Source organism: Myotis lucifugus, unplaced genomic scaffold (genome assembly GCF_000147115.1).
Source record: "Myotis lucifugus unplaced genomic scaffold, Myoluc2.0 scaffold_132, whole genome shotgun sequence".
Lineage (NCBI taxonomy): Eukaryota > Metazoa > Chordata > Mammalia > Chiroptera > Vespertilionidae > Myotis > Myotis lucifugus.
The window spans coordinates 1,974,973-1,996,401 of NW_005871180.1; positions in this window are offsets into that span (position 1 = coordinate 1,974,973).

A 21,429-nucleotide genomic window follows, 5' to 3' on the forward strand; every position below is an offset into this window, starting at 1 on the left:
GAATGGGTTTCAATTTCTTTGATTCAGAGGATGAGCAAACCAAGCAATATGGTAGAAGGTGTCTATTCAACATATTAGATGTGTGAAAGCCTGCTAAGATCTAGAAATTGGACAGGATGCTGTGCTCCTCAGCCTGCCCTCTCACTGCAAACCTGGAAAGAGAATTCAACCATCACACTAGGGCAAAAGACAATGCACACATCTTGTCCAAGAACTTGCCTTGATTGAAGAGGAATAAAGAGAAACAAACCTGAATCTATTTATTGAAGATAAACTTATGGAGCACTGCCCAGCACTAGGCATTGTGCCAGGCATGTTACACATAGCAGCTCATTTATTCCTTTCAGGAACCCAGTCATCTAGGAGCTCTTATTCCTTTTTATAGATGAGGAAACTAAAGCTTAGAAAAAAATAACACATCATATATTATTAGCTACTGAGCTTTAAAAAATGTCTGCCAGAATAAGAAATAAAAGGAAAAATTAACATTATTTAGAAGAGTCGGAAATCTCTGAAAATAACCTGTTGCAGGACGCAAAACAAAATTCTAGAAAACTGCTTCTTCAATAGGCTGCAAGAAGACATGGTCCCAATGAACTGGGAAGAAAAGTCATAAAGATAGTTAAGATGAAACTCTAACAGAATAAAAAGAAAATATAACAAAATGAAACAAAGGGAACCAGAACAAGTAATCCAAGCTCTTATTTACATTTGCATCTATCTCTAGACTGTTAACCTGCCATTGTTCTATCCTAGTGCTAGTGCATTATTTGTTGTAACTTTGTGATATGTTATTATCTGGTAGGACAAGACTGTCTTTATTTTCTTCCATTTGAAGAAAAAATATTTTTTTACTTGAAAATATCTCTCAGAAAAATACAATAAAAAGGAACTTTCCTATTCTGATAAAGGGTACCTAGCAAAAACCTGCTGCAAACATCACATTTAATGGTGACATATTAAAATCATGCCATTTAAACTTAGGAACAAGACAAGATGCCAGCTCTCACTGCTTCTATTCAATATTGTTCTGAGTTCCTAGCTAGTAAGATAAAAAGAGAACTAAAAGAAATAAGAATTTGGAGAGGAAAAAAAAAACACAAAACTGCTATCAGATGACATGATTGAAAGTATAGGAATTTAAGGGAATCTACATATTAACTATTAGAACTGATATGAGTGCTCACCAACCTTCCTGAGTACAAGATCAAAATATCAAAACAAATTACATTCCGGTACAATTAGGAAACATTACTTTTTTAAAAACTTCCATTTACAATAGTGATATAAATTATACAATTAGGACCTCAGGGGTCAGATAATAACACCCTAACCTCTCCCTACATGTGAGCGTGGAAAAAATTGAAAGGTAGACGGAGAGGTCAAGAAGAGGGCCTTCCAAACATCAGCAGAGACCTCATGGAAGCCAGGGGCTGAGACTTGGGAATATCTAGGGAAAGAGGTTTGAAGTAGAGGGAATAGAACTTGCCACGATTCCTAAATAGGATCATGTCTGGCGAGCTGGAGCAGGGCAGGAGTAAGGAGGCTGGTGTGGCAGGCACAGGAGGGAGGAGCAATGGCGGGGTCAAGGTCAGGAAAGTCAGTTCAGTAGCTGCGTTTGGAGATAGTACAGTGTGTCAAAAAAACACAGTAAGTAATGATTCATACAGATAATTATTATAAATTGGCATAAGTGCTAAAAAAGAAAAACATTAAAGTGCTAAAAATTAACATAATAATAGGACATAATGTGGCAAAGAATGAATAGCCCAAGACATAAAGAACTCATTACATGTGATAGGAAAACACGAAGTCCACTCTGCTTGCCTCTGTGAACTGACTGATACTCATTCACAAACTTCAGAACAAGCTCTGGTCAAGTATGTTGGCTTAAAAATCCAATGACATCAGCAGAAAAAATAAAATCTAAAGTGGATTGAATTTCACTGGACCAAAAGGGTAACACTTCATTTCTGACAGTCAGAATAATTCTAAATATTTATAAGTAGAAAACATAAATAGCATATTTCTCAATGATATAAATCAAAATGTCCATCTAGTTTTTATTGTTGTCATTTAAAAATATTCCCAGTGGGATATTTTCTATGTGAAGAATCTAGGAAACTGAAAAGAAAGGCAAGCGGGTGTTGCCAGGGCCCAACCAGTGACAGCAGGTCCTGTAGGCAGGACCGGCGGACACGGCGCTGCCCAGGAGAGGGCTGGAGCAGGAGACAAGAAGAAAGAAGAAAGAGAAATGACAGACATCATGAGATCCTACCCAAACATGGGTATAAGTTCTTGGGAAACACCCCAGGGGCTCCCAGAAATCTTTTCCAGAGACATTGCTGGAGGATGAAGTTGTTACCTTTATAATTTCCCACTGAAAATATTATTGTATTTTGAAAAGTAGAGAAAACACCCCTGGATATAAAGGCCATATTTAGAGACACTTGAGCTTGAAAACCAAACAAAGCAAATGGTCATTCACTTCTACAGACAACTCAAGAGTATAATTCATACTGATACCATCTGCGCCTGCCTGGTGACAAAAGGCCTTCTTTACCCTTAAAAAAAAAAAAAAAAAGACCCAGGCGACACATTCAGCACAGAATCCATTTATGAGTCTATGGGCAGGTGGAGAGCATAGTTAAATCCTTGCCGGCCTGGCTCTTCCACTTACTAGGTGTCTGAGCACCACAGCAACCTCACCCCTTTGTTCCCAGCTTTTTGTTGTGAATGTTACATTTAAAAATTTTTAAATATATAGTGCTCTGAGCACTGCTTCACAAAAATAGCTAAAAATCAAAATTAGCTATTGAGAAAAGAGATAACAGCTTGAAGAGTTGCCCTTAAAAAAGTGAAGGAGAAACATATGTATATGATAGCACTAAAGCTAGATTAGGGAGGGCGTCAAGGGAAATGGAATCAATTTGAGCATCAAGAACCCATCTCTTAAATGCCCCTGTGAATCTGTTCTCACTACTTTGGATGAAATCAGAATTAGCTATGAACATGGTTGTTTCTTTTTATTTTGTTCCATTTGAATGGCGTTTCTGGCTTGGTCTGCCATAAAAAAGAATGGAGATAAGCATCAAGCTGCCTTTGAAGACAGGAGCACAATGCTAGTGAGAAAGAGAAGACCTAGGCTAAGGTAGGGCCTTGAGGTCCACCTGGTATTTATGCCGAAACATGCTTCTAGGAAGCCTCAGATTTGGACCACTGCCCTGTACAGAGTGCTCTTTCACTTCCTAGCCTGTGAGGAGCAACAGAAACTGGCCCTGGGTGAGATTTTTTAAATGTGTTGAAATGATACTGGAAAGCCCAACTGATTGCTTGGGATGCCGGCAAACCATCTTTGGGGAATGTGCAGGAAGCGGAGTAATATGAAAAGCAGGGACTGTAGTCAAATGCTGCCAGGGAACCGCCTGTGGGGCCAGTGGTGTCCCCGTGGCACCTCCTCTGCACCCCTCAGTGCCCCACGGCCAATACTGCCTCCCAATGCTGGATGGGCTGACCTGGCCTTATGTGTCCCTGGCGCTTAATTCATGTCTAGGGTGACTGTGTTAGTCAAACTTAGGCCATATGTCTGCCCTCGCCTGCACAGAAGACTAGAACAGGGGATCTGGACTTTTCAGCAATGTTTCCCATACAACACTCACAACACAGGGAACTCTTCACCCAGAGGGATTGCAGTGGTGGGCTGTAAAAAAGCAAGGCAAAAACTCAAAACTAGCCTCCAACAAATATCTGCGACACACCAGGTTTAAGATGCAAAATTCAGGTAATTGCTGCCAAACTCAAAATCTGGTAAAGTGCCCATCAGTGTTCACACTCCATGGTTGCCAGAAGCACACACACACACACACACACACACACACACACACACACAACACTGCAGTTAGAAATGAGGAGCCTGTTCCTTAAGTCTGCACTGGTGTCAAGAAGGTGTGGTGCCTTCATGCCAACAAGTGACACTTGAAGACCTTTTTTTGGCCACTTCCTTTGAGAGTGATTTTGTGGATACAAGTCCTTGAGCAGCAGTGCCCACCTGTTGGCTGTTGCGCAGCCTGTGAGGGATCACACAGTCACACGCCTTGCCTTTTAGCCTCTGAACAAGCTCCACGCAGATCTTGGTGGGCAAAGTTGGGAACCCTCAACATGGGATGAAGTGAGAAAAACATGGAGTCAGTGTGTTTGAAATGATACCTTGTGTGCGAAGGAGAAACTAATTAAAAGGCCAAACTAAAAGACCAAAGGTATTTCCTTCCATCTTTACATTTTGTAAAACAGACATAGATGCTTATATTATTTGCTAAAGAGAAAAAACAAAATCCCTTAGCAGAGCTACTTGCGAAGCATTTTCCCCATGTAAACTGACCATGTGCAATGCAGAGAATAGGGACACTCTAAATGAATCCGGATGGTTCCAAACGGCATCTGTGCATATCTCATAAAGATTAAAATGAGGGAAGAAAAAAGGAAATAAAAAAGAATGACTCTGGAGAAAGGTAGATTGTTTAAGCTATCTGGCATTGGATGCCATGGGCAATGCCTAGCCAAGGGTATCTGTTAGAGAGGTTGTGCGGGGTTTGGGTGGTGTTGCTTTTTCGATGAAAGTGCATGTCTGGCAGCCTTCCCATGATGTGTGGAATGCATCGAGAGCACTGTCCCTACACTGGGTGGTCAGCCAACTCTCCTAAAGTTTCACTTGGCTTTTTTTTTTAAAAAAACAAAATTTAAGTTCCAGAAAGGCCTCCGGACCCTTCACGTGTTTTTTCTTTGCTGTTGCTCACAGCTGACTCATGTCAGTGGTCACTTAAAGTCTGTTTTTCTTGTTGTTTACTGACATGTTGGAGACGTGTGTTTCAAATGGCAGCTTGTTTTAATGTTGGCTTATAACACGTCATGTCAATCAGTTTGCACTTCAGTATACTGAGTGCCAGTTGAGCTAGGGAAGGGTTAACTCTTGCGGTGATGAGTCTTTAGGATATTTTAGAGGGGAAAAATATGTTGGCCTTAACAAATCCCGTGCTTTCATATTTTTTCAGAACCTAGGAGCAGAGAGATAAAACTAGAATAATTCAGTTTATCTACTTAGGCCTGGGGTTCCTCAACAGATGTGATAACAGAATGTAAATATTGATATCCAGCTGTCAGCCTATTGGCCTTCCTCACAGAGGTTAGGAGAACTTGGCTTCTCTTGCTGAGAGCTGGCCAGGGGCAGGCAGGAAATTCAAAAGAGAATGTATGTATCAGATTTTTTTTTTTCATTCTAAGTTTAAAGCTTTGAAAAAAAAAAGAACACAGAGGAAATGCAGGGCTTCCTCTCTGGCGGATCTTGTTTGCTGAACTCCCACCTTTTCCATCTGTCACCGGTCCAAGGGCCTAAGCACTGGCTTCTTTGAGCACATTTCTAATAGGCTAAATTAGACCTGCATGGGGAGTACCCAGCCTGACTCAGCCATAAGGCACAGAGCTTGACCTCGAGAGCTTTGGGCTCACCACTGGCCTCCTTGGCTCCCGCTGCGTCATCTGCTTTTGCTTTCACCCAGTCGGGTTTGCCTCCCCTTTACAGTGTGAGCTTCCAAAGTGCCAGTCTCATCCTGGTCTGTACTTAAAGCTTTCTGCAGGGGGTCCACTGCTTAGTGAAGTCTTCTCGTTTGTTTGACACTCTGGCAATAGACGAATAAAGAAAATATTGGGTAACAGTGAGTGCTATCCTACATAATAAAAGGCTAATATGCAAATTATTGCTATGACACGCACTGACCACCACGGGGCAGATGCTCAACGCAGGAGCTGCCCCTGGTGGTGACCCTTTTAAATCTCCTGCATATTTTTTCTATAATTTTATTTTTAACTTAATATTTATTAGCTTTTTTGTTAGTTGTTTTAATGATAGGGAAACATAAAGAAGAAAACTGAACTTGCTTCTAATCTCTCTCCAAGATCACGGGGATGAAGAACGAGCTGATGGAAGACAAGTCCAACCTCTCCCCCCCTCCCCCCCACCCAGGGGCACCCATGCCAGCGTTAGCGCATCTCCTTTCCGTCCCCTGCCTGAGTTCACACTTCCCCACAGGGGAAGCGCCGCTCAGCCAGATGCTGGGCTCAAGGGCTGACGAGCGCAGCAGCGGTGGCGGGAGCTTCTCCCCCCTCTCTGGCAGTCAGACATCCCCTGAGGGCTCCCAGACTGCGAGAGGGCTCAGGCCAAGATGAGGGACCTCCCCTTCCCCAACTACACGAATTTCGTGCACCAGGCCTCTAGTGATGAAATAAAACAGGATGGAGGAGAAAAGGACTGGGCTACTTTACATAGTATCAGAGAAAGCCTCACTGAGAAGGCACTATTTTCACTGAGACCTGAATGAAAGAAGCAGCCAGCTATGTGAAGATCTGAGAGAAGATACATCCAAGCAGGTGGAACAGCAAAAGGCCCTGACGCAGCCAAAGCTCCAGACAAGCAAGCAGATTTCTTCCACAGGAGGTCTGGGGAGGGGTGGGTGTTTCAGTCTGCTGTCTGTGTAGTGCCCTGGGGATGGTAGCCAGCCAAGACCTGTCTTTCTGATGGTCACAGTCCTGTGAAACTCAAACTCCCCTCGCCACCAGAGCCAGAGGCTCTAGAGCTGTGCCCTGGCAGGAGCCACAAAAATTCAGGGCACCAGAGGAGGGTACAAGTTACCTTTCAGGAAATACCAGCAAACTGGAGGGAGACAAAGAGAGGGTGCATATATGGCTCCCACCAGCCTCTGTGTCTGGAAAGTACCCCAGCAGGGCCCCAGAGGCATATTAAATTAGATGCCTGCCCCTCAGGCCAACATTTTAAGATAAGCAAATAAGCTCTGTCACATGAAGTCAGCAAACATCTCAATCACCTACCTACCCCAATGCTGGTCCTTACCTAGGACAGGTGAGTCTGAGAACCCAAGGGCACAAGAACTGTTTCTCAGTTTTTTATAGTTTTGTGGGTCTCATGGACATGAGCACCATTGGTTTTCAAAGCTAGGTTATTTGGGGGGTTGTCTCTCTCAGGTGCAAGTCTTAAAAGTTAGGGTGCCTGATGTGGGGTTCAAAGTCCTTGCTCCTCAAAGAGAAGTTCCAGGATCTGAGTTCCTTCCTGATTGTGGGTCACTGCATTGGGGGTGGGGTTTATGGCCAGATTGTGTCTCAGCCCCTTCTATCTACTTCAGTGTGGGTGTGGGTGTTTTTTGTTGTTGTTTTTGTTGTTGTTGTTGTTGTTTTCTTATTTGCCTGGTATGTAGTGTCACTCAGCTAGTTTTTAGTGTTTTCTATAGGGGAAATGTTTCCATATGTAGCTGTAGATTCTGTGTGTCTGTTGGAGGAGATGAGTTCAGGATCTTCCTTGAACCGGAACCAAAAAGGTTTCCTTTTGATTTTATATGAGAGGTAAGCTGGAGGAAGGTACCAAATACCTGCTTTAAGGTTTTTAAGCCTAAGACACTAAGAAAATAATGGTGCCAAACAGCAATATAAAAAATCAATGCGTGGGAAAGGATGTTGACCTAGCGAAAGGGATGAGTTTGGTTTTAAACAGGTTGAATTTCAGATGAAACTATTATCCAAATGATATAAGGCTCTCAGGCATGTGAAAATGTGAGTCTGAACCTTAGAGATGTCAGAGGCAGACAGATTTGGGACTCCTCCATAATGCGGCCGTCCACACAGATGAAACTGCTAAGGGTAACCACAGAGAAGAGCTAGATGAGAACAACTGAGTCTTTTTTTTTAATTGCTTAAAGTATTACAAAGGGTATTACATATGTGTCCTTTTTTTACTTCCCCGCCCTTGACAATCCCCTGGCCCCCCCACCCCCCAGTGTCTTATGTCCATTGGTTATGCTTATATGCATGCATACAAGTCCTTCGGTTGATCTCTTACCCCCCTCCCTCCTGCCCCCCAACCCTCCCTGGCCTTCCCGCTGCAGTTTGACAATCAGTTTGAGGCAGCTCTGCCTCTGTATCTATTATTGTTCAAAAGTTTATAATGGTCTTTATTATCCATGAATGAGTGAGATCATGTGGTATTTTTCCTTCATTGACTGGCTTATTTCACTTAGCATAATGCTCTCCAGTTCCATCCATGCTGTTGCAAATGGTAAGAGTTCCTTCTTTTTTACAGCAGCATAGTATTCCATCGTGTAGATGTAACAACTGAGTCTTGAACATTGTTCACACTTCCAGGTCTGAAGGAGACAGTAAATCACAAAAGAGAAATGTTTTTTTAAAAAAGTAGGAGAAACAGGGCAGGATAGCGTAATTCATTAGGAGACTTAATGTGAAGGTAAATGGCCAAGGCAAATGCTTCAGAAGGCCTAAAAAGGAGCACTGAGAGAAGTTGACATGCAGCTAAAATAAGCAGAGTGTCAAGGTCCAATAGAGCTTTTAGAAATCCCATAGTTCAAGCCCTCATTTATGGATGAGGCCATTGTGTCTCAAAGAAGCTAATTACCTACCCAGGATAACGGATACTGAGGTGCACTGATGGAACTTTATCTCTGCTTCCTAGTTCAGTGGTCTTTCGGCTGAACCAAACCCTGCCATCCTCATACTTTTCTAATTGTGACATATAATGAATCTATATTTCACTGTATTAAAGTTCTGAAAGGCAGGAGCCATATTTTTTAAAAACTACATGAGAAAGACCATGCAACCTATTGGCCTCTATAAAAAAAAAATGGTCCATGATATTATTATATCATTAGAAGCCCTTTGCACAAAATTCATGCACCGGGTGGGGGGGGGAGGGGCAGGGGTCCCTCGGGGGATGTCCACCTACCGGCTTAGGTCCAGTCCCCCCAGGAGACATCCCTCTTGCAATCCGGGATTCCTCGTTCCTTACCACCTGCCTGCTCACTCATTACCACTCAGCTCACTGCTCCTTAGCACTGCCACGGAGGCAGGAAAAGCTCCCGCTACTGCTGCTGCTCTCGCCAGTTGTGAGCCCAGCTTCTGGCTGAGCGGCTGTTCCCCCTGTGGGAGCGTACTGACCACCAGGGTGAAGCTCCTGCGTTTAGTGTCTGCCCCCTGGTGGTCAGTGCACATCATAGTGATTGGTCGTTCTGGTCATTCCACCATGAGGGTCGCTTAGGCTTTTATTATATAGACTAGTAGCCTGGTGCACGAAATTCGTGCACTGGGGTAGGGGGGGGAGGAAAGGGGCCCCTCAGTCTGGCCTTCACCCTCTCCAATCTGAGACCCCTCAGGGAATGTCCAACTACCTGTTTGTGCCCACACTTTTAACAGATAACAGCTCCATTGTTGTTTCTTTCTTATGCTTAAAACCATTGGAATTAGTAGGTATTCAAAGTGTGTACACATTTTGGGGGGACACCCTGTATATCTCTAGTCAGCAGTGAAAGAAACCAACAGCAGATTTGGAACCCCCAGACAGGGAACCTCGCTCACTCCCCACATGTCTCCCAACTTCACTTTCCACCTTCGTGGGCAGCAGGAGAATCAACGTTTTCTCTCATTAATTCGGAAAAGCACGTCCTGTCACCACTGCCCGGCAGGAGTGAGCTAGGCCCCAAGCAAGCGAGGCTCAGTCAGGGCAGCCTTTGCTCATGGGTGCTGGCACCCAAAGTGCACATTCCTCCTCTACAGTCGCCCCGACTATCCCACTGTTTCACTGAGAGGACGGAATTCCTCTCTGCCTCTGGGTTCTTGATCTTGAACGCTGACTGAAGGCACCTCAGCAAGGGCCGCCCGTGCCCACCAGGTGTGTCTGTCTGCTCCTGCTCCCGCCTCAGCACCTGCATTAACCCCCCAGAGGTGATCTCGTAGCTGCACTGGCCTCCGTGGGAACAGGGCATCACCACTCCGCCCTCTCACTGTCATCTCACAGGCACCCACTCTCAGCACCCAGAACACCCAGACACTCTCCAAAGGATGTGAGCGCATCAGAGGGGATGTGTGCACATCCTGTGGGGGTGTTAGGCATGCCGGGTTGATGGAAGTGCAGTGGAGAGGCTGGGGGGAAATTGTGCACGCCTTGGTTTGCAACTGTTGCAGGCATGGGAGGGTGACAGTGTGCTGGGGGATGTTCGCACGCCAGGGGGGGATGTGCACACCAGAGGCCTCTGGCTTTGCAGATCCGCAAACCCCCGTGGTGCAGCCAGGAGGATGTCATTCTGGCCCACCACGGTGACTGTCCCTGCAATCCTGCACCTTCTGGGCCAGGAGGCGGATCTTGCGCAGCCACTCCTGGGTGCTGATGGCCTGCAGGCGCTGCTTCAGCTCAGCCTGCAGGCTCCGCTTGTGCGCTCACAGCTGTCACCACCACCATGTGGGGAGTACAGGCTGCCGTTCGCCAGCCTGCCTCCCCTGTCCAGAGGCTCTCTGTGCTGCTCACCTGCCCAGAGTGACTGGGGCTGGGCGGAAGCCAGGCGTCCTGCCCTGCCCAACCCCAGCCGATCCGCCCCTGTGCAAGCTGCCGCCCCGCCGGGAAGGGTCATGGATCCAGGTCCCGGGACCGCGGACAGCCTCAAGCGCTGCCCCCCTCCTGGCAGGGTCACAGATCCGGTCCTGGACCGCCGACAGCCTCAAGCACTGCCCCCTGCCCGGCAGGGTCACAGATCCAGGTCCCAGGACAGCAGACAGCCTCCCGCGCTGCCCCCTGCCCAGCAGGGTCACAGATCCGGGTCCCGGACCGAGGACAGCCTTGCCCGCTGCCGCCTGCCTTCAGTATGCAAATTAGCCACCATCTTGTTGCTTCAGGGTGGGGGTCCCCACTGGGGTGCCTGGCCAGTCTGGGTGAGGGGATGATGGCTATTTGCAGCTGGTCACACCCCCTTCAGGGAGGGGGTCCCCACTGGGGTGCCTGGCCAGTCTGGGTGAGGGGCTGAGGGCCGTTTTCAGGCTGGCGGGCGACTGAAGCTCCCAACCTCTTCTTTTTTTCTTTTTTCTTTTATTCTGGCATTTATTTACCTTCTATGGCTGTGGCTGGAGCTGAGAGCCTGCTTTAGCTCTGAGGCCTCGGCTGCATCTCTGAGACCTCGGCTGCTGAAAGCAGGGATCTGGGTTTGTTCTATAATTGAAACACTGTTGCGGTCCTGCTGGCTGAAGCCCTGCTGGCTGAAAGCAGGTTTCTGGAGTTTGTTTAGCTTCTATACTTGCAACATTGTTTCTTAGAGTGCAAGCTCAGAGGCCAGCAGCAGCAAGCAGGGAACCTTGGCTTCCTCCATCACTGGAGCAAGCAAGCCTCCTGTTTGCTTCAGTGCCTGGCTGCCAGCCGCCATCTTGGTTAGCAGTTAATTTGCATATCCCGCTGATTAGCCAATGGGAAGGGTGTCGGGGTTATGGTCAATTTGCATGTTTCTCTTTTATTAGATAGGATGTTCAGAATGATGCTATAAATGACCAATTGGGAAGTCGAGCAATAAGATAAACATAAGCAAAAATACTTTTTATTTTGTAAGTACTCATTTATTCTCATTATAAATTGGCAGACTTTTATTTTAATAAAACAAAGAAAATGTACAAAAGTATATTTAAGAGAATAAATATCACTGATAATTCCACCATGCACAACAGACAATTACTCTTAACATTTTTGGTGATTTTTCTCATCCTGTGTCTATTGGTTTATACAGCTGAGGTCACACACAGAGACAATTTGTTTTTCATTTTTTCTGTCAGTGCTATATTAAAAATTTTTATTGTGGTTGACACTCTTAAGTACCTACCTTATATCTACTCTTACCATCTTTGTTAAACAGAACCATGAGATTAAGGAGCAATCTTCAAGGACCTTTTGCAGCTAAGGGTGGTGATATGACCCAATTCTAAGCAGTGACACATAAGGGGAGGTTACTGTTGGCAAGGGTGGGGACTTCTTAGAAAGCTTTTGAAAGGAAGACTCAGCTTGCATGTTACTTTGGGCCTTTTTTTGGGCCTTTCCCTCTTTTTCCTGTCTGGTATGCATACCTGATACACTAGGGTGAGGAGTGCAGCAGCCACATATATGGATAGTGGAACAGGATGAAAGACTCTGAATCCTTGGTTATATCATTAAGCATTCATACCAGCCTTCAACTGCGTTTCTCTGGACTTCTTGATGTGTAAGAGAAAGGATTTAAGCCACAGTTGTGTCAGGTTTTGTGTTACTCCCAGCCAAAAACAATATTGATGAATACATCTAGTGAATAAATTTTAAATGCCCCCCTTTGCATCATAAAGTGCTGTTGTGCATTTAATTTTATAAACTCATACCTCACCTTCTTTCAGAAAGGTTCTGCTTAGCTTATAATAAATGACATAAATAGTACGAAACTGCCGGGGTTCTTGTTCCAGCATTAAGAAGGGTTCAACAATCTGGAGAAGGCTGTGCATAGATTAAATAAGAGTCCAGAGATGAAATATAATTTTGAAAGACATTTGGGGGTCAGAGGAGCCTAGTTTAAAGGAAACTAAGATCTAAGTTCTAAGTCCTAAGGTCTAAGGTCTAAGGCAGTGGTTCTCAACCTTCCTAATGCTGTGACCCTTTAATACAGTTCCTCATGTTGTGGTGACCCCCAATTTCATTGTCACAAATTGAACATAATTAAAGCATAGTGATTAATCACAAAAACAATATGTAATTATATATGTGTTTTCCGATGGTCTTAGGCGACCCCTGTGAAAGGGTCGTTCGACCCCCAAAGGGGTCACGACCCACAGGTTGAGAACCTCTGGTCTAAGGTCTCCTCATCCCAAGACCCCATGCTTTTTATTAACACAACTAGAGGCCTGGTGCACAAAATTCGTGCACTGGGGGGTGGGGGTTCCCTCAGCTCAGCCTGCCCCTCTCACAGTCCGGGAGCCCTCAGTGGATGTCCTACTGATGGCCACATTCTGGCAGCAGAGGCTCGGAGCAGGCGTCCCGTGTGTGTGTGTGTGTGTGTCTGCTAGGGCCTGCCCCCAGCCGCGCCACATAGGCTCGAAGCAGTTGCCGTGTGTGTGTGTGTGTGTGTGTGTGTGTGTGTGTGTGTCCCCACTGGGTGTCTGCCCCCAGCCACATTGGAGGCTCAGAGCAGGCACTGTGTATGTGTGTATGTGTGTGTGTGTGTGTTTGTGTCTACAGGGGGCCTGCCCCCAGCCACACCATGGAGGCTTGGAGCAGGAGCCCCTCTGTGTTGATCTCTCAGGCTCCTGGCCTCCACTGCATGTTGTACTCTCCCTTGAGCTATGGCCAGGATGGGGGTGCTGCTTGCAAGCTGGGCTTTCCTGCTCCAGGATCGCCATGGCGACGGGGGAGCAGGCCCAGCTGGGGGCTGCCCACAGGCCAGACTTTCCTGCTCCTGGATCAGGCCCAGCTTGGGGCTGCTCTCAGGCCGGGCTTTCCTGCTCCCTGATCAGGCCCAGCTGGGGACTGCCCTCAGGCCAGGCTTGCTTTCCTGCTCCCAGATCACCATGGCAGCTGGGGAGAAGGCGCAGCTGGGGGCTGCCCACAGGCCGGGCTTGCTTTCCTGCTCCCGGATCAGGCGCAGCTGGGGGCTGCCTACAGGCCGCACTTTTCTACTTACCGATGGCTGGATCACCACAGCAACCCAGGGCCCAGTGGCACGTTCCTGCTTTCCAATAGTCATAGGGTCCCGGCTGGGGGCGGGGCTTAGCAGTGCGGGGCTCAGGTGGCACAGGGGTCCCGGCTGGGGGCTCAGGTGGCACACAGGGGTCCCGGCTGGGGGCGGGGTTTATGCCCCGCTGCCCAGGGCTGCACATGGGGCCCGGATGGCAGCTCGAGCTGTCCCGCCCTGCCTGTAGTATAGTATAGAGGCCTGGTGCATGGGTGGGGGCCAGCTGGTTTGCCGTGAAGGGTGTCCCAGATCAGGGTGGGGGTCCCACTTGGGTGCCTGGCCAGCCTGGATGATGGGCTTATGGCTGTTTTTAGGCTGCACGCACCCCCTTCAGGGTGGGGGTCCCCACTGGGGTGCCTTGCCAGTCTGGGTGAGGGGCTGAGGGCCGTTTTCAGGCTGGCAGATGACTGAAGCTCCCAGCCTCTCCTTTTTTTTCTTTTTTCTTTTTTTTCTGAGATTTATTTACTTTCTATGGCTGTCACTGGAGCTGAGAGCCGGCTTTAGCTCTGAGGCCGGCTCCAGCTTGAGGCCTCGGCTGCTGAAAGCAGATATCTGGGCTTTGTTTAGGTTCTATAATTGAAACACTGTTGCCATCACTGCCGCTCTAAGCTCTGAGCCTGCTGCCGGCTGAAAACAGCTATCTGGAGCTTGTTTAGGTTCTATAATTGCAACTTTGTTGCATCCGGAACTCAGAGCTGGGCTGCCGCAGGCCGGGAACCTTGGCTTCCTCCGTCACTGGAGCAAGCAAGCCTCCTGTTCACTTCAGCTGCCTCGCGGCCGGCAGCCATCTTGGTTGGCAGTTAATTTGCATATCCTGCTGATTAGCCAATGGGAGGGGTGTTGGGGTTATGGTCAATTTGCATGTTTCTCTTTTATTAGATAGGATTTGTCCTGAGGCAAGGCAGAGATATACACTTCAAAGGGTCAGGGTTTCGTACAGAGTCCATTGTCAGAATGGGGGAATTAGCCTACGGCTGTTCAGGTGTTTGGCCAGTAGGAGGCAATAACATGTAGACTAAGATGCCTTTTAGCTGTCTGGCAGCCAAGAATCAATTTAATGTATCCTATTCAGGTTTGGGGAAATGCCTTTAGCCATTCCCAACAGGTGACTACATGTGTGACTCAATGACGTGTAGTCACACATGGCGACCGGGGAGCAGGCCCAGCTGTGTAGCAGTGGATATATGTGTGGCCCCAAGTTCCATCAACCTTTTGATGAAACTCTTGAAATTATGACATGCTGGAATTGGCTTCCAGCACGAAACCGTTTAAACCATAGCAACAGAAGAAAGTTAGACCAAGGCGAGAGAAGGATAGTTATTCTAGAAAACCTAGGTGAGAGAGAGAGATTGATGTTGATTCTAAAATTTACTTCTGAGTTTCTGGCACCAAACTCATTATATGATGCCTGAAAGTATACCAATTTATCAATTTCTTCCTAGCACAGAGTCCTAAAAAAAAATGTATCATGCAAATCTAGCAAAAGGATATTGAAAGCTATGAATGTCTTTAAAAGTACTTTTTATGAGTTGCAGCAATTTTTTAAAAATATCTTTTTATTGATTTCAGAGAGAAAGGGAGAGAAATAGAAACATCAATGATGAGAATCACTGATCAGCTGCCTCCTGCACTCCCCTACTGAGGATCCAGCCTGCAAACTGGACATGTGCCCTTGACTGAAACTGAACCTAGGACCCTTCAGTCCACAGGCTGATGCTCTATCCACTGAGCCAAACCAGGTAAGGCTAGAGTTGCACCAATTTTATCATATATTACCTAATACCAAATCTCAAAAAAAGACAAAATATTAAACTGTAATCCAATTTGGCCTTTCCGCAAAAGTATTATTTCAAATTGTGCTATCTTTCGTTTGTTTGTTTGCTTGTTTTTTGACAAAACAGTTAAGAAAAACTGTATAAGATGGAAGAGAATTTGAAGGACATGTAGTTACCCGCTTAATCTTCATAGTCTATGTTTTCCCCTAGATGAAGCCAGTTCGAAAAGAGGTCTCAAACTGGCACACCTTGTCCTGAGCTTCCACAATTGCCTTCACCATGCTTGGCTTTATTAATACATTGAAGGACAGTATAATAATCTCATACTGAATCAGCTACAAAATTCATTGACCGACTAGATGTGGTTAGGGCTTTAGCCATAGCAAGTGTCAGTAATTCCATATGAAAAACCGGGCAATTTTTAAAAAATACCTAAGTATTATCAGGAAGAGCTTTTTTATGCACCTATTTATTTGTTTGTTGTGTTCCTGAAAAACTGGAATGTTTTTTGTACAACATAGATATATACTTGTTTTGTTTTTTTTTGGTTTCCAGAAAAGTTAGAAGCAAATTTTTATCCCAACCTTATCTTTACATATATTGTTTCTGTGTAGTATTTATTTTCCAACTCAATTTTATTTTATAATTTGAGTAAATAATATAATTTAAGTACATTTTATCTCCCCCCTCTAACTATAATTTCTCTTGATATGAAGCTTTAAAGCTTATATTTCATCACATATGTGTGGCTTCAAATTCTGGGAAAATAAAGTGGAGTACAAATAATTAAATACAGGCAGTCAAAATAATTTGTCCAAGTATGTGGATTTATGGTTATCTGGCAATAAAGGGTTAGAACTAGAGAACCAAGGCATGATTGGTTAACACATACTCTCAAATATTGATAATGAAGCTTTCGGCCAGGTTTAAATTACACACACTTTGTGACTAATGTCATTTACAAATGCTGGATAACAGAGCAAGGATAATCCTATATAATAAAGAGCTAATATGCTAATTAGACCAAACAGCAGAATGACTGTCCAGACGACCTTTCGGACGAAGTCAGGGCTGCGAGGGCTGAGCCCCTTGCACGAATTTCATGCATTGGGCCTATAGTAAGTACTATAAATAGCCCACTGTGCCTGAAGCAATTCTAAATAGTCCTCATGTATCATATCATCTGCTCCTAACAGCAGCCCTTCCCCCACCCGGAAGGATCAATATTATTATTAGCGTTGCTATTTTACAGATGAGGAGCCTGGATACAGGGAATCCCTGTGGTTATATAGAGGAATAGCCATAGGTTATTTAAAGCCCAGCGAGGTTAATGGCAATGTTGATTTTTTTCTGTTTCTGCTAAAGAACCTTGGTGGTGGTACTGCCAACACTCATCTTCAGAGACATCTTTTTGTTGTTTTTTGTTTTCTTTTTTTTTTAATTTTTCAGTTATGTAATACAATGTTGTTAACCATAGTCACCAGGTTTTACATGAGATCCTAGACCTTATTCATCTTAGAGCTGAAAGTTTGTAGCCTTTTACCAGCCTCTCCTTATTTCCTCACCACCCCCATCCCCACCACTTTTCTACTACCTATTTCTATGATTTTGGCTTTTTTTTTTTAGATTCCACATATAAGGGATACCATGCAATAGTTGTCGTTCTCTGCCTGAATTATTTCATTAGCATAATGATCTCAAGGTTTATCCATGTTGTCCCAAAGGACAAGTTTTCCTTTTTCCCCTGGCTGACTAATATCTCATGATATATGATATATGTCATATCTTTATCTATTCATCCATTGACAGACATTTACTTGGTTGATCCGATATCTGGGCTATTGTGAGTAATGTTGCAATAAACATGAGAGTGCAGATATCAATTTGAGATCATAATTTTATCTCCTTTGGATATATATCCAGAAGTAGAATTGCTGGATCATATGGTAATTCTATTTTTAATATTTCCAGAGTGGCTGCACCAATTTGAGAAGAATCTTTGACTCTGCTCAGATGCTTTTCGGTAATTAGTTGAAAACCCTGAGTTCTTCCCCCTAAGTACAGGAGAGATCATCTTGGTCTGGAAGAACTTTGGGGGTAAGAGGTAACAATCATCCCCTTCCACGATAATAGAACCTCTTCCCAATGCCTGTGTAATGTTTGGCTTTGAGCAGGGCTGTGGCCAGACCATGATGATTTAATTCCAAAACCCACCCTTGAAATCAGTGTAAACCAGAAAGGTCACAGAGGCTCTGAGAAGTGATTCTAGCAACCCCCAGCTCCCCAGAATGTGACATCTAAACCACGTCTACACAGAAAGTCCCCAGGTCCCCCAAAGTAAGCTTTAAATTTAGGGTCTTTGGAAAAACCACCTTGTCTCTAATCTGTGAGGTGCTGCCATTTTTGTGCAATTTCTACATGTACACAGTTGCCTCTTTCACTGCTACACATGCCTGACAGCTCCTGCAAACATTGTCCAGAGTCACCCACCAGACAGGCCATGCAAAAAACCTACAAAGTGTGGGCACAGATTCAAAAACTGAGAGCAGGCCTCCAAGAGTGGAGCCAGGGGCTGTAACTTCAAACCGAATGATCTTAATTAGCCAGCGCGGAAAAACCAAACATATTAGCATTTACATGCAGCATGGCTCTCACCGGCAGCCCAGCTCTCCATCTCTAGCCCCTTGTTCAGGGGTAAGGAGCATCTTCGACTCTGCAAACCTCTGGCTAGTAGATTCTGGCTGTGGATCCTGCTCTCCGCCTCGTTCTTTTACCCCCGAGGGCATAATTGAGTGACTCTCCCTTTGAGTTATTGCAAGACAGGTGAGCCCCTTCACTTTCCCAATAAGGAGATAAATACTCATGGGCAAATGATCTGGTTAGACAGGAAATAATGCCATTTCCCCAATTCTTTCATGGCCAAGTTCTGTATTTTAAAATAAGTATTTATGGCTGTCAATGTGCTAATGAATAGGCAACTTTTAATCAGAGGAAAGAAAGGATAATGACAGCCAACCTGACTGCCAAGAGTAGAGAGAGTAGTGGGCAATTATTATTTTATTTCATTAATAAAATAATAATAATTTTTATTATTGTCCAGGGGCTGGACCCCCTCTTACCACTACTCCCAAATCTGTATCATAAGACAGAAATTTAAAGATTTCCTTGGCTCTGTCCCAGGTGCATTCATTAGGCATTGCTGTCCTCAAGAAGCTTTAGAGAACACGTAGAAGTCCAAGCCACACAGAAGAATGGGGAAGGAGGAGAGGGTCACCCAGGCCAGACACTGGGGGAAAGGAGGGTCTATGCTCGCTTCTGCTAAGCTGGCCATTGGGAGGTGCGCGAGCTCTCCATCTTCAAGGATGTCGGGAGGGTTGAGCAAGAGAAGATGGGTTAGGAAGGGGGCTTGTAGGCTTGTAGGGGACCAGGGACCAGAGAAGGCAATGCTGACCTCATGGAAGCTCCATTTTTGAACACTTGGCCTTTGCCCCAAGTAAACAACAAGGACAAGCAGCATGGCCAGTGACTCAGAGTGTACCCGGAAGTGCTTCCAGGTTACCTATTCCAGCCCCAACCTGAAGTGCCCTGACAGGGACATGCCACCAGCTGAACAGACACCACTTCTCACTCCTAATATATGCAGATTTAAATAGTACTTTCAACACGTTTTGCAAGCCAAGAAAGAGACTGTTTTTTGCCATCCCATCTGCTCAACTCCTCCCTCACTTCTCCCGCAGAGAGCTGCTACTTCACTCTCAGATGGGGGTCCCATGATTGGAGATTGGGGAAAGGACAAAAGTAAGAGAGTGGTACTGTCCTCGCTTTGCTGGATGGCTTTGAGCTCTGGAACCTTAGGGGATGGCCAGGCAAATATTCAAAGCTGACTCTTTCTTTCATGGAGTTATTCCAGTGCTCTTTGGCGAGGTCCCTCGGAGCATCTCTAATGTCCTCACCTGGCATCTCCTCACCTTTTATGCAGCCCTAGTGTGCAGGATTCAGCTCTCTCTTGCAGGACCCACCAGCCAGTCTACCAAGAACCCTCCACCATGCCTGGGCTCAACAACCCTAGGAGTGCAGGTCAGCCCTTGGCTGTGCCGTCAAAGTGACAGGCCAGTCAGCCTCTCTCTCTGGGCTTTGTGGCTGAGTCACACCTCAGTCCACTTTAGGCAAAGGGCTGACCCCGCTCTCCTTGTTTCACACCTGCAGGAAAAGTTCCGTGTTCTCCACGGGCTTCCATTGAAACTTGCCCCCCACCCCCTAAACTTGGTGTTAGACAGTAACACCCTCACCCCTTCATGCAAAGAGGTAGAGTGGAAACTACAAGCTCTGCAGCCGCCCTCTCCAAAGACATTTCTGCAACAATCTTCCTGCAAAATTTTCTTCAGCACTTTAGCCCTTGTTCTCTAAGTGATGAAGGAGTTGGAGTCATTGATAAGTAGCTCTGTGTTCCCACTGTAAACTTTGCACTTGGTGGGAGTTGGAGGGGTATCTTGTCTCTCACTCTCTGTGGTGTTCAGACCTCCCCTGTAGAGTCCCCTCAGTTGACCGTGAGGCCAGGAGATTCGAACACCCTGTTCCACCTGCGCTGCCCTGTTCAATCCCACAGTCCTAATGAAGTAGACACATTACCCTCCTGTGATGCGCAAGGACACCGAAGCTGATAGCAGTGACCTCGGTGGTAAAGCTGGACCTTGGATTCAGGTCTTTCTGACTCCAGCCGGTGCTCCTAACTGCCAAATTAGCTCCCTAGTCTACTAGTAAACTTAATGCAAATTGCTTTGAAGCCAAATAAAATTAAGTTGTTTGTATTTATTTTGAACTATACTAAATGAAAAGAATACAACTTCAAAGGAGAACCAAACAATTTTTGTTGTAATGTGTGTTCGTTCACTTAAGTACATTGCAATAAATTGTATTTGCAAAATGCAGGTTTCAGGAACTCAGTGGAACAGATACTGTTATAGTAAATGAGCCAAAGGTGGCCTCTGTGTATTGGACCCTGTGTTGTTTATTCCTCCATTACAGGCCTGAGGTGCCAAATTCTAACTTTTACACATCTGATTATTTTAAAAGTAGGCCAAATAAGCAGATTGTAAACCCCCTGCTTTTCACACCTCACCCCAATCCTGTTGTCATTGATAGTACAGTCTTGTGGTTATGAAGCCACAAGTTGCTTTGGCTGGTCCGTCAGAGCTCTCTGACCCGGATGCTGCTGAGCAATATCACCTAGACAATAAGCTACTCTCGGGCCTCCCTCACCCATGGAATTTCCCTTGCCCCTTCCCCTCTGGGTGGTGATACCGCCCACCCCGCCCCACCTCATGCTGTAGCTTCTGCACAGACTCCTTCTCTGAGGGACTCCCTCCTACAAACATGTGTAAGAACCCACCTAGTAAAGCCTTAGTTGCATGCCACTGCCTCTTGGGGTTGGACATTTTCCTTGACTAGCCCCAAATCCCTCAAACCCCAACAAATACACAGTAAGTGGGAAATGAATTCAGGAGCAGAGAGATTAGCCATTCCACTGTTATTTCTTCTTTCTTATTTCAAGCTCCTTAATATTACTACTGTGCTCTTTTTTCTAGTCTCACTAAGTTTGGTGCTCACTGAATACTTGTGAGCATGTCTAAGCACTTAGCTATACGCTGACCAGTGTAAGGTGGATCCCAGCAATGCGTAACTTAGCCTTGCCCTAAGTTCTCATATTCGCAAAATCATGGATTTGATGTGTCAGTTAATGTTTCTAACATACATAATAAACTCAAAACTTTTTTTAAAAAGGCCATACATGGACTAAAATATCATTTGTACACACTTTGGGAAACACTGACCATGGTACAAGTCTTTAGGGTGAGTCACAAGGCCCTTCAAGGCCTCTTGCTCCCACTTTTCCCCTTACAGTAAACATTGAGCTCGCTCTGGAAATACCGAACTTCCTATGTTATCTCATGGCTCTGCCTTCGTATGTTTTTTGTTTGTTTGGTTGGTTTTTAATTTAAATTCTTTATTGTTTAAAGTAGTGCATGAGTCTCCTTCTTCCCCCATTGACCTCTCCCTGGCCGCTCCCACCCCCCAGCACA